The following is a 14,024-nucleotide window of genomic DNA, read 5'->3' on the forward strand; positions in this document are numbered from 1 at the left end:
ACCCCCACCTTCCTGGGCAACCCGTCCCAATGACTGAGATATGAGAGATAGCAGCAAAACATGACCCAGCGTTTTCAGATGTGATCAAATACCTTGGATATGAAACCATAAAACCATTGCTGCTTTTCACAATACTGATGCTAGCCCAAGGGGAACACCCGGTGCATCTCCCAGTACATCTATGGCTGTAGCTCCAAGGGCCATTGCCATGAGCTGGCTTCAGACAAATGAGGGGCTTGCTCTGGGATTTTCTTGGCCCTGGTAATACTTGTTTTTCCAAACACGGTGAATATAAGCTGAGGACAAACTGAGGAAGTTTGAGAAAGCATTTTTGTGGTGTGGTTTCTGCATTATGTTCGAACAATAAAGGTGATGGCTTTGTAGAGAACGTCTTCTGATGGAAAAACATGCCACAGTTCCAAACACGTTTTTCAAGACAATTCATTTGTCTTCTCACATCTCTTACCCCTTGCGTAGCACAACTTCTGCTTTTAGATTGTTCTGGAATACCTTTGTGAGAGTGTTTCAGGGAGACATCATGCACAGCTCAATGGCAGTTGTTTTGACCACAGCTGTCAGGGGATGCCAGTCTGGAGCGGTCATATTAAGTGCGAATTTGGCGAAAAGATTAAGCCTGAAAATGTGGATGAAATTGAACAAGCAAAGTTGTTCATAGGAATATCTCTTTTAAGAGATCTGTTTTGATTTTTGCCTTCCAAACAACCTTTTAAGGACAAATTTAGCTCTGTGTGTTTAAAATAAATAAAGAGCAATTAAAGTGAAGAGTCACCATCTCATTTCAATTAAATCAAATATTTCTGCTCACTGAAAATATTTGAGAAAGCCTGAAGTTTCATTTCAGGCAACTTCAAAATATTCCTACAATTATTATTATTTTGGTTCAGCTACTGAACTGAAAAATGATTTATTTGTACAGCTCTGATTAAGGCAGAGAGAAACTTATTTAAGCACTTTGATTAATTGTGCTTCTATTCCCAGCTGAGCAGGAGCGGGAATTCCAAGTCAATGGCAAGTATTGCTTGTCCTTTCTTCATTACTTTGGTAAATGGATTTGAATACGCATGTGATACCATACCCTTCCACTATGGCAGGGCTTCTGGATACTGCTAGGAACAGCTTCATGACGTAGGAGTAATTTACTTTTTTTGTCTGTACCATGCCTGACCACGGCAGGGGCCAAAGTCATTTGTTTCTAGGTCTCAGGGGCATATGGAAATTAAACAAAAACAACAATGTTACTTGTCTATATTCACCAGGCTGTTTTCCATACTTCTTACTCTCACTCCTAAATGTTTTAGTGGTGTTATACTATCTGGGAGTTGGGAAGAAGGGTGGGAATGAAAGAATTGTGCAAATTTTAATACTGATCACATTGCAGCTGAAAAATTGCAATGCTTTTGTTGATAACTGATGTGTTCCTACTTGGTAATTCACCCTGTGTTTCTGTTCTCTTTGCCATGGTTGCACCCTCATTTTCCCTCTGCTAAAAAAGCAGCTGTGAATCTCTTGGAGCAGCACATCACAGCACACACGGGCTGGGGAGACTGGACCAGGGCAGCCTATGAAGAAATCAAATTATGAACCTTAATGGGGAAAAAAACAGTGACAGAAAGTGCTTGGAGATGGGGGCAGAGGATCAAAATGTTAAATTCCAGATGTGTGGATGGAAGTGCTCTGCTCAGATGTTGGGGCTTCTGGCTGTGCTGGCAGTCGTGCTGCCTGCATGTACCATCCTTGCTCTAGCACAAGCTGGGGGTCATTGGAGAAACTGGTGCTCATTTCCCATACCCAGGCACTAAGGATATGCTTGTCGCTTCTGCTTTCTTTAAAATGTATTTCATATGATAAATGGCCAATCAATACAGCCATGACTTTTTTTTTTCCTCAAAACATTGATCAATAGATGTTGCAGCTGTCTGCTGTCAAAGATTTGATTTACTGTGAATCTTACAAAAGCTGAACCGTACTGTAGTTATTTCTATTCTTTTTAAATTGCATTTGAATTTGCCTTGAAACAGCTGCTCTGTGCTGCCCAGGGCTCGACCATTTCTCACAATCAGAGTTTTCTCCAATAAGAAAGAAATTGCCTTAAAGCCCTGCAGTGTTTTCTGGCCCTGATCTCAGCAATATCCCTGTGTGTGCATAATTTCACATTTTTAGGGACTGGCTCCATAAGAACCATGCGTTTTCACGGAGAGCAGAGAGAGCACAGGGAGTTGTCATGGAGAGCAGCATATCGTCAGGGCTTTTGTTTTCAGTGCTGACTAGACAAAACATTTTGGCTGGCATGAAAGATCACTGGGGGCTCCTTACACACTTCAATGACCTCGGGACCCTGTTAGAAGAGCAAATTCCCTAGTTACTGTCAAACAATCTGATCTTTAATGCTTATAGGTGCAGGAATGTGCAGTTTTCCCTGATATTGTGGAAAACAGGCATCAATAAGTACTTTGCAAGATAAAAAACACAGCTTTATTTTCTGGACATGATTGATAGAGAGTGACTACAATACGCCTTAGCTCTTCTCGAAGAGAGATGTCCTGCCACTCTGGAAATGCAATGAAACTCCGGCAACTAAATGATGGAGGTGGATGTTAGCACATCCTGTGCACACTCGCAAATCTTCCAATCTGTTCTTTAAACCTGCCAGCCAGATTACTGTTAGAAGGCACCTGGTCAATAATTTGGTGACAATGAGCACCTTTAAACCCTTATCTCACAGAGGGGCACCAAGAAAACTACAGCCTCATGGCAGTTCGTTGTGTCAGGGCTGTGACCCTGGACTCCTACCCTCTCTTCCACCAAGGAGGTGAGCTGCTCTTTTTGCAGTTGAGCAGCCCAAGAAACAAGGCTCTTTAGACCGTTAGACAGTTGAAGGGATGTGTCTTTTTTATTATTATTGTTATATTTTTATTTTTTAAGATATAGTGATCCTAGACATTGTTGAAGCAGTGTGCTGTGGATTTATACACTTGTAAATTGTGAAGTGTCCAAAGACTGCAGTGATGGTCTGACAGTCTGTAACATTTTATACCCCTCAAGAGCAGTCTGATTCCAGTTTGAGAGATGTATTTCATGTTTCTATTGGCCTGCTTTTTTTCTTAGACCTGGAAAAGTAAATGGGCTGAAGTGTGAATAAACATAATTTTGAATTCTTTGCTGATCCCTCTAGGTCTCCATTGTAGTGAGGCACAGATGGGCTGACAGAGAATTTCAAGTGCAGTACTGATCTCTGCAGACCTTTATCACCTAGACAGCTAGCTAAATAATTTCAGTTTCTCTGCTGATCCCTCTGGGTGAGCAGATATTTTCAGATTCTGACCCTATCCCTCTCCAAGGCCAGTAGAGAAGCAGAGGGACAATTCCTGCTCTAAACTCTCATGTCCTTACAAATCTGGATTAACAAGATGCTGCTTGTCTCTCTTTTCTGTCCCTGCTGCCTATCTCTTGCCTGGCTTCTGGTTTGCAATGCAGGCTCAGGAAGGGTAGTAGCTGTATTATAGGGCTATATGGTGGTACATCCTCTGTGCTACCCTACTGTGACTCAGTGCTACAAAACACCTGGAGTGATTGTGAGTGGGGAGACTAAACCCAGAGGTAAGCACATGGCTTGCAGACCCCAGTAGTGAGCTCTCCAAGCCCCAGGTTACTGAGCTATGCTGGAGCAAGCAGCAGGGTGTGAGAGTGCAGATAACAGCTGATGTTCAGCTCTCCATTTGCCTATGTCCACTGGTAAACTCTGTTCTACCTACCAAACCAGTTGCTTTATTTCATGCTGCACTTCCTCCACATCCAGAATATCCCAGAGGTGCCCAACCAAATCCTTGCCTTCCTCCTACCACAGCCACCCCTGCAAGGTGTTGAAGGCTATATCCTTACTGATACTGCTGGGACAGCAGGATGTGTCCTTTGCAAGTGTCTCTGAAGTCATACAAAGGGCAGTGGAGAGATTAGAGAGGTAGGAGGTGATGGAAATCTGGATAGCAGGCACAAAGACCCCTGGAAACAACCCTTCCTCCATGGGAGCGGTTAAAAAAACAGAACCTCATTTGCAATAAGGACCAGAAAATTTAAGTGAAGGCCTAGATGTGAGCAGACCTTGCTCTTCACCCCTTCCTTGCTTTGGTGCTGTGGAAAGACTCTCTGGCCCTTCCTTTTGTTCCAACTTGCTGCCACAGTCCCAGCTTGCCTGAACCTACCTCCCTGCCTCCTCACTCCAGACTGCTGGCAGTGTGGGGAGCAGGCTCCAGTGCTCACAGTATATTTATTCCACAATGACTTCAGCATCTGCTGTGAGTGCTTTGCAAGCATAGGCATATTTTGTGTTCATTTTACATTGCTTTCTTGCCAGGCCCCAGCCTTTCTCCTCTTTAACTCTTATGCACCATTGTAGGGAACCAAGGCCATACAGTCTTCACAAAACATTTTTTTCTGTGCTTCCTACCAGGGACAGGAGATGTAAACACGTGACGTGGCTCCTAGGTCATGCTGCCCACGGTAACCTCTGCTATTTTCAGATTGCTGTTTAGCTGGAGAAACATTACATGGCAAAGAGTGGATCTGGGATGGAGGGAGAGGGTTTTGATGCTGCTGCTTTCTGTCAGACACAGAAATCTCAAAAGGCTGGGTTTTGTTTGCATTCCTTCAGGGCTGGTTGCGCAGTTTCTGTTTAGCATGTTTTATTGAGATAGCATGTGTACTTCTTTTTTAAGGGGATAAATCTGCATGATATTTTTGGTAAAGGCCTCTGACAAAAGCAATGCCTCCCAGGAGCTGTGATTTTCTTCTCCTGTCCCATTCTCTTCTCTTTTATGTTTTCATAAACAGTATCTATACCCTTTTAAAACAATTGTAATGGAAAACTTTTGGCCAAAAAAATCAACCTTATTTTGGTCTAGGACTGTGGGATCTGTGGAGACCAGTGGAAACTGCAATTTGACCTCATGTCCTTTCCTTTTTTTTTTCTGGATGGGGAATTCCCTGTCATTTTACAATTGTGCATACATATGACTGCACCTCCTTTGGGAAGAAGAATAATGAGCAACATGGAGCTGAAGTGCACAGTGATTTCTGGGATATTTCCTGACATCTTGATTCAGGGGTTCTTGATACATGAGCTATTGCAGCTTCTGTTTTTCGCTAGGCCCTTCAGGTTACTTCAGAGCTTTGGACAGGTCTTGATGTCAGTGTATACTGTTTAGCTTGGCTTCTGTCTCTTTTGGGATCCTTCCAAACAAGCATTGAGCCCTCCTAAGCTTCCCTAAGCAGGTAACCCCAATAATAACACCAGACCCCTGAACAGTGAGGATTAACTTAACCAATCATGAGTTATAAAATTAATAGATAATAAATATAGAAAAGCTGAGGTCTTTCATGATTCCTCTGGATTCATGGCATCTGAGGAACCTTGTTTTCATGCCTGATTGCCTAGTCAAAGGCTGGAAACATATTATTTGGTTAACAAATTTGAATTAGTTCTGTCATATCTTGACTCTAGGGACTGGGTCTTTATGAGAGAGACTAACAATCAGATGAGTTTATTACATGGCAGTGGTGCAGTGAAATTCAATTAATTTGTTTGCTGTGCTTCCCGGAATGAGAAATAGACATGCCATAATGTGAACGACGCCATCACTCGGGTCCTGTGTCAGAAAACAGATGTAATCTGATGATGTTTTGGAGTCTCACCATCCTTCCTTGCACACCCTGGGTCTCTTGCAGGTCCAGGTAAGAGGATGCTAGACAAATGCACAGTGTTGAGGACCCCTGCTTTAAAACTGTGACCACCTATGACCCTGTGGTGAACAACAGGATAGGAGGCCCTTCCTGTGAAAGAAGTCCTTGGCTGGCCTGTTGCCTTCCCAATTGCTGCATTTCCATGGACAGAGGAGCCACATGGTTGTACATCTGCAACAAGTCCCCTGGCCTTGATATAGGCTTTGGGTCCACACAGCCTGGATGGAGAGGTGGTCCCCATCCCTGTTCCCAGGCAATCTACAGGAATAATTGAGGGGATGTGACTGGAAAATCCAGAAGCTGATGTGTCCTTGGATGAGGATTTTGTTGAGCTCAGCAGAATCAGGCCCTGTCTGGCAATGTGGGACTGGCCTGTTACTGATGTGAGGAGGCAGGGAGACATAAAGCACAAAAGGAAAATCCTCAGAAGGAAATTCCTCAGGTGGGAAAGTGGGCACTGAAATGGTTTTATGCCATCTGCCAAATTCTCCTTAGGGAAAAAAAAAATCTAATAACTTTTCCCAGAGGACTGTGTGCTGGAAAAAGATTTAATATTTAAGAATTGAGAGGTCTGGCTAAGAAGCTTATCCTAACAAAATGAACGTACCTTTCAATAAAAAGCTAGCAGTCAGTGACTGTTTCCAGCCCCCACTCCTGAGCTGAGCTGGAACTGGGTGTGCTGCTCCTACGGGCTCTGCAGAAAGCCGCCCTGCACATCACCATCATCATGTGGCAGTTTGCATGGCTCTTCAGGAGCCTTCTCTCACAGGCAGGGGTGCTGCTTGGCCGTATTGATATACAAACAGCCGTCTGGAGGCCTTTCTCCCCAGGAATGCATGCCTGCCTTTGTTAACATTAGAATGAGTTTCCTCACCTCTTTCCTTCACCTGAAACTGAATGTGAGTGGGGTGTCTGCACCCACCTGGCAGAGAACAGAGGAGCAGAGAGGGAGATGATGCCCGGGTGCCCTCTCACTATGACCATAGACAATAAAGCATCTCTCTGGCCTGGTTGAAATGGTATTTGTGTTATAATGCACTTGGAGTCCTGATATTCTCTGACAAGCTCAGTCCTTATATTCATCCTAAAGGGAAAGAGAGAAAGCCTTGATAGCTTTCAGAAACGGCAGACCAGGACTTGAAGAGACTTGGCAAAATTTAAACAATGAGCCCAGCTGCAGTCCAAGAAGTGACACAAGCATTGAAATTCAGGTAAATGATCACTTTCTCTTATTTTCTGGCCTTTTCAGGAAGAGAAAGACAGGCTCAGCTACAGGACAACAGTTGAGAGGGAGGTGGTCAAGTAGCTGAAGGACAAAATAACAGGAGCAAGGAGACTTCAGGATGTTTTCTCTTCTCTGCTGTTCATTGTAGACGGGTCATCAGAGCATCCCAAGGCTGACCAAATTCATACAGGGATTTTGGCAGTCATTCCATTCCCAAGCACAGTGTTAGATGGTAGCTCCGGACACAGCCCAGAAAAGATATCTGCTGGGTCTAACTACTTCGCATGTGTCATTGAGGTTTATCCTGAATCAAAAGGTCCCCAAGAGAAACCAGTGCATCTGAGTCACCTGTGGCTACATAGCCTAGGAACCAGATGTTCTTTTTGTTTAGGAAGAATGGGCAAAACATTCAACCTTGTGTGGGTATTGTTAGGTTATGTGATAAAAAGCTTTGTGCCTTCACACCCATAAAGGAGCACAGAGGAGCAATGACAGGAGGGGAAGCCTAAGAAATACCTACTCCTGGCAGGAGACTGCAGAAGGAACTAGCTATCGGATGGTCCAAAGGGTCCTGGGCACATGCTGCAGAGACTGTGAGGTCCAGGGGCTAATTAGGAAACATTAGGGCAGAGTGAGGATCCAGCACTTGCTACTGGATGGGCTGCATGTCCATGCCAAACTGCCTGGGGCTCCACGCTATATCTATAAACAAATATGCATATATATTTCCCCCAATATCCTCATCCTCACCAGCCAGAGAGACAAACAGAATGAGGCCAGACCGTTGGTGCTGTTTGTGCTTTCACAAGTGCTGAGTATCTCCGTGTGATAAGCTGTGCATATACGTACATGTATATGTGTGCTGTACACATGCATATGCTGTGGAATAGATGCTCAGCCTCGCCACTGGCTGGACCTGGATTTGCAGCAGCCTCACATCTCTCAGGCTGCCAGAAGCAGTAGCTGCCCAGCAGATATAGCAAGAAATGATGTTTCAGATGTTTCTGTTGGAGGGGATAGAAAGGCTTTGGTGTGTCAACACTATTTTTACACTGTTGTCTCATTCCTGGAAATCTGGGCTGGTAGAGAGAACAAGACAGACCACTGGAAGAGATGTGCTGTCAGAATTCAGGCAGCAGAAAAGGCTATTGCTTTATCTTCATTTGCAGAACGAAAAATCTCAGAGGCTTACACAAGATTTCTATAATGCAAGAACGGATGTTAGGGTTCTGGGTGCAGAGGAGGTTGCTCTACACCTCCCTAAATCCAGGGCTCTACTTGCAGCTCACTCTCATCCTGAGAAAAAACAGAGAGAGTGCTTTTTTTTTTTTTTTCCAAGAAAGACACCCATGACTAAAGCAATGAAGAACTGTGTCACCCTACACTGGGACAACAGCAGGATGTGAGGGTGTATTAGTTAAGGAATGTGAGAAGACCAGGTTTTGGCCACAACCTGTGAGAAGCAACCCAGGTGAAGGGTATCCTTTGCAGTGCTGTTAACTCAGAGGCGCTAGGTGATTCATCACAAGCTTCTTAGAGAATTTCTATCCACTTCAGTGTCTTATAGTCAGCTCCTCTGAGCTTTTAGGTCACACCTCCCTGAGGATAAGGCTGTTTTCAATGTACCCAGGTGGCCAAGAAGGCCAACGGCATCCTGGCTTGTGTCAGGAATAGTGTAGCCAGCAGGATCAGGGAGGTGATCATCCCCCTGTACTCTGCTCTGGTGAGGCTGCACCTTGAGTACTGTGTTCAGTTTTGGGCCCCTCACTACAAGAAGGGCATCGAAGCCCTGAAATGTGTCCAGAGCAGGGCTACGAAGCTGGTGAAGGGCCTGGAGCACAAGTCCTGTGAGGAGCAGCTGAGGGAACTGGGGTTGTTTAGTCTGGAGAAGAGGAGGCTCAGGGCAGACCTTATTGCTCTCTACAACTACCTGAAAGGAAGGTGTGGGGAGCTGGGGGTCGGCCTCTTCTCACAGATCACCAGTTATAGGACTAGAGGGAATGGCCTCAAGTTGTGCCAGGGGAGGTTTAGGTGCAGAGGAAAGCAGAGGTGCCCGTCAGGTCAGGGGCTGCAGAACAGAGGCTGAGGGAGCTGGGCTGGGCACAGGGACAGATTTGTTGCTGTCTGCCACTGCCTACTGGGAGTTACAGAGAAGAAGGAGTCAAATTCTTCTAGGATGTGTGCAGATACAAACTGGATCTTTGGAAAATCTAACTAGATTTGAGGAAAAATATTTCACCGCAAGGGTAGTCAAACACTAGGGCAGGGCCCTAAAGGGATGAGTAGGATCCCCATTGTTTTAGATACTCAGAAATTGTCTGGACAGGGCCCAGAACAACCTGACCTAAATTGGTCCTTCTTTGAGCTGTGGTTGGACTAGAGACCTACATAAGTTCCTTCTAACCAAAATTATTCTATGTATTTATGGTTGCTTTGAGACCCTGGGCAGCTTCCTTTCCTGACTGTATCCCCCTTGAGCCGTTCAACTCAGACTTAGAGACCGCCAGAACAGGACCTGTCCTGTTGGCCATCAGGATTTCTGGTTTCTTCTTCTACCACCCTGTGGAATAGGATTCATCATTTACCACACATTCCTTCTACGTAATTGCAGTGTAATTGTGTGCATTCTCTCCCTGTCTATGGAGAGAAGCCAGGAGTTCTGATCACCAGACTTCTCCTTCTTGAACCAATATGCTGGCTCTGTCCTAGGCCTGTCTGTTACAGGCCACAGAAGGTCTCACCCCCCCTTCTCCACATTGGTTTGGGTAAGCATTTCCCGTTGTTTATTTCTAGGTGAGAATAACCTAGGCAAGAAGTAAAGGTTGAGCAAGGTTTCCCAAGGTGCTCCTTGTTACCTTCTGCCCTGATAGATGCTTAGAGGAGACCCAGTTGTGTGAAGCACTGGTTTTGGTTGTGAACTGACCAGATGACCTTTTTTTCACTGTGGTCTGGGATTGCACCTTCCTATGGTCTGACCCTTCATCCTTCTGCAGCACTTCTTCCTCTTGATGATCCTGTGTTATGCTGGGTACAGAAGTCTCTTAAAATATTCTCAGGCATTTCAAAATCACATATCAGATCCCCAGCCTCGTAGGACTGGCCTAAAACACATTAGTCTGGGGAGAGAGTGGTTTTGGGTTGTTTGGTTGCTCTTTTAAATTTCTTTGTTTTGTTTTTCAGAGGGAACCTGTGGAGTCTGTCTTCTTGTCTTGTAGGATTTTAGCCTTCAGAAATCTTGCTTTTGAGCTTTCCTCTTCAGCCACAGAAGAATAGAAGTTTATTTCTGGTTTAAGGATGTTGAACTACTCTGTCAGCTCTTGACAGAAGATTGATAACAAAGTAGCTTTGCTTTGAAATTCAGATAATGTTCCTCCTGTGCTTTCCAGATTCAGCTATGCACACTCTGCAGCAGCTTAGAGTATTTGAGAGTATATGAAGGTTTCTCTTAGATTTTTTTTTCCTCCAGAGGATACAAAGGGCTTTCTTTCTTGAGTGAGAGTTGTGGAGTAGAGTTAAGCAAAGGGCTCAGAGATCCTGAAGCTTTGTGTGTCAGGTATAAAGTTCTTTGTAGTGTAACCCAAATCTTAAAGCACAAACTAGGGAAGAAAACATCCTGTTTGATCTAAGACAGACACTAAAAGACTAAAAGGCAGATAGGATAGAGTTCAGACAAAGCTCTAGACCTTCCCATTCTTCCTGTAAACATCCTAAACATGGGAAGGGCAGCCCCTCCCTTTCTCTGAGCACCCTTACCCTACTCTCCAAGACCCAACAGCCCCAGTTCACTCCTCCATGAAATGGAAGTCAGGTCCCCAGTGTTGATGTCCAGCACCTGCTGGACATCCATAGTCTTGGGACCCTCATGCTAAAAAAGGTTTCTTAAAAGTCGTGATTGATCCATAGCCAACTTCCATTTGGCCTCAAGCTTCCCGGCAGCAGGAGACTGCCCACTCCAGCATGTACCTCAGTGGTTTCAGCTCAATGTCAGACCTCCTCAGTCAGTGTATAGCCTTTCTCACATAAATATTTGCAGTCATTATTAGTAGGAAGCACAGTGTTTTTCAGGCTAGAAGACGTCATGGGGATGAGAGTGGAGAGTAACAGATGTCTAGTGGATCTTGAAAGTGTAAGTGGGGATTGTCAGATTTTCCCTTGATTTTCAGATTGGAAAAGAAGAAATACATGAAAATAAAAGAAATCAGACTGAAAAATGAGCAGAAGGATGTGAGCCTCATCCAACATGTGACTGGTTAGTGAAGCTCTGCCTGCAGGACATTGTGAAACCATGTGCTTGCATGGTTTCGAGGAGACGCTGAGCAAGTGCATGGAAAGAGGAGACCTGGCCAGACAAGGCCAACCTGTCACTTCTAGTAATTATTGTCTAGTAATTTGCCTTTCAGGGTAAGTAAACTTGCAGAAAGCATATATGGCTCAGGAAGTGCTGGCAAATGAATGAAGGCTGGCAGGAAATATTACAGCTGCTTGTCCTGTTCTTCACCCTCCCTAAGCACCTACTTTTGACTACTGCTGGGAGAAGGAACATTAGCAGGATGGTCTGTGCACCGACCCTGTCTGACTTCTCTTATTTTTTCTCTGCCTAAGAAAGTCAGAAGAAAGAACTGGCAGAGGTGGGCACATGGTCTGAGGGTTGAAACACAGTTTTTCTGAGGTTTGGTGTGTTCAGTGCCTTCAGAAAACCCAGGAGCCCATCTGAGAGAGCCCAGAGGAGTGCCCCAATACAACTGTGGCAGTTTGGGATGTGATAGAAGGAAATCTTTGGGTGTTGTCATCTGATATAGGGCTCACTTTCTAAGAGATGGAAAATGTACTTTGTAATACATATTGTTCCTGGAAGACATGCCAACACTGGTTTAAGACAAGCCTTTTGTGGTTGTTAGACCATAGCAAGAATTTAACAGTAAAATGTACCCAGAATGTAATAGACTAGTGGGAGAAAGGGCTGAGCTGCTGTGATTTAACCTATCCAAGAAATTAACTTACTGTAGATGCTACAGCTGACTGTTCCAGGAAAGCTGCCAGAAAGTAATGAAAGTAAATAGGGATTTAGTAAAAAAAAAAAAAAAGCAAATTCTCTGTTACCTGACTGAGGAAATGCAATCAGTTTAGAAGAGAATGACAGAAGATCTTTTTATATCTAACCTTTAAAAGCCCTGAAGTATATTAGCTAAAGAAGATTTAATTGTGTGCAAGAAACACTGCTGGTAGACAGTTAGGAATTTTCACCTGGATTTGGGGGAACTTTTATGCCATAATAACGATTTTTTTTTTTAATACAGAAAAAAGTACCTTTCTGCCACTATGTTTCTGCAACAGATTTCAATGCTCACAACAGAAGACAAAACACCACCCAAATCTCCTCTGTTTTAATCAAATTACAAGAAATGTTATTAATTGTGTAGATCAAATAGATAAGAATGGGGATTGCCTAGACTGCTGGAGTGAAAAGTTCAGGCTATGTTTCATTGCTCACCAAGAAAGAATAAAATATCAGTAGTGACAATCCAAAGAGCAGCACGGATAATTACATTTGCTTTAATTAGTTTCAAGAAATCTTGATTGAAATTAAAAACCAAAGTGCTGTGAACAAGCTGTTGTGCTAGCTTGGAAAGCAGAATGGTTTTGATAGTGCTTTAAAACTGACAGGGCAGGGAGACCCTGCCAGCTGAGCAGGTTAGACAGCTTGGTTCAAACTACAGCAAGCTTTATGCAAGCTGTAATACAAGTAGTGTCTCTCAGATTGAACCTTGGGCATTACTTTAAGAGGAAAACTGGCATGAATTTGTTGACACTAAGATATATCTTCTTTTTTTTTCTTTCTTTTTTTTTTTTTTTCCAGACACATGGCCCAAAGCTGTCATCAGTTCTCCAGAAGAACACAAGCATCAATTTCCTGCTCAAAGTTCTTGATCTGGGCCAGAAAGCGGTATTTGCTTCAAAAGAAAATTATTCCTCTAATTATTCCTCACAAAGGAAAGATCATCCTTAAGGGAAATATATTCAAGGAGATGACATGGGAACTAAAGGCAAACCAGCACTGGTTCAATTAAATGTGCAAAATCACAACCTGGCATGTTAAAAACACTGACCATGAGGCAACAAAAGCAGTGGTAATGGTATGAATGGGGCAACCTCAGTGAACAGAGTGTAAAATTTCTGTGAGGTCTAACGATAGTGCCATTTGTGATCATGCTCTGACCTGTTACACCAAGGAGCAGCACTGCTGGTGATGCTCTGCAGTGAAGAAACTGGTCTGAATAACTGAAGTCCTTCCAGCACAGACAAAGTAAAGGCAAATCTAAGAGCTCTGCAAACACTGTCTTTTTTTTTTTTTGTCTTTTTTTTTTCTCTTGCACTTAAACAGGAAATGAGAGTAGATAACTTAGTTGGAAAGAGAAACTTGGCACAGTGTTTTCTCAGTAAAATAGAAGGTTAAGATTTTCATAAAACACTGGAACAAGGTATTCATGGTCTTTAATCATGATATTCACAAGCCAACAGGAACAGTCTTAGAAAATAAAAGGTGTGCTTGATCTTAAAGCTGCCACTGGAATGCACATCCCTTGGCAAAGTGCAGTGTTAAGTCCAGTTTCAGATAAATAAAAATGGTGATGTCACAAATGTTCCCATATCGGTCTGGCCACATAAAGAACTGGGTCATTAGCTATGGTATTACAGAGGAAAGCCAAACACCACTGTAGCATTTGCTTATCAGGATAGTGCTATCTCACACCATTTAACAGTGGGATATGTACTTTTCATTATGCTGCTGTGGCAAAAGTGGAAGTGCTCATTAACTTGGCGGGGAATCAGATGCTCCTTCTGGATAAATATGCCTGTCAGAGCTCTACCAAGTCATGATATTATAAGGGGATACGCTGTCCTGGCAAATTTGCAGCAGATTAGATTTGAAATTAGAGTAGATATTCAAGAGAGAAAACTTTTACAAGTGAAATCATTGTGGAAAGCCAGGCACGATGGTTGAAGGGTCATGGAGTAAACCTGCAGGCAGGAGGGTGATCTG

The 14,024-nt window shown here is 43.7% G+C and overlaps 1 long non-coding RNA gene across 1 annotated transcript in view; it reads left to right on the plus strand.

The window, feature by feature from the left end:
- Positions 1-12,755, plus strand: part of LOC106044732 (uncharacterized) — a 43,008-nt gene extending 30,253 nt beyond the window's left edge. The window contains exon 6 of the long non-coding RNA XR_010830064.1: positions 11,146-12,755. This is a non-coding gene — a long non-coding RNA (uncharacterized lncRNA). The remainder of the gene's footprint in view (positions 1-11,145) is intronic.
- The last annotated feature ends 1,269 nt before the right edge of the window (positions 12,756-14,024 follow it).

The sequence above is a fragment of the Anser cygnoides genome, chromosome 3, assembly GCF_040182565.1.
Source record: "Anser cygnoides isolate HZ-2024a breed goose chromosome 3, Taihu_goose_T2T_genome, whole genome shotgun sequence".
NCBI lineage: Eukaryota > Metazoa > Chordata > Aves > Anseriformes > Anatidae > Anser > Anser cygnoides.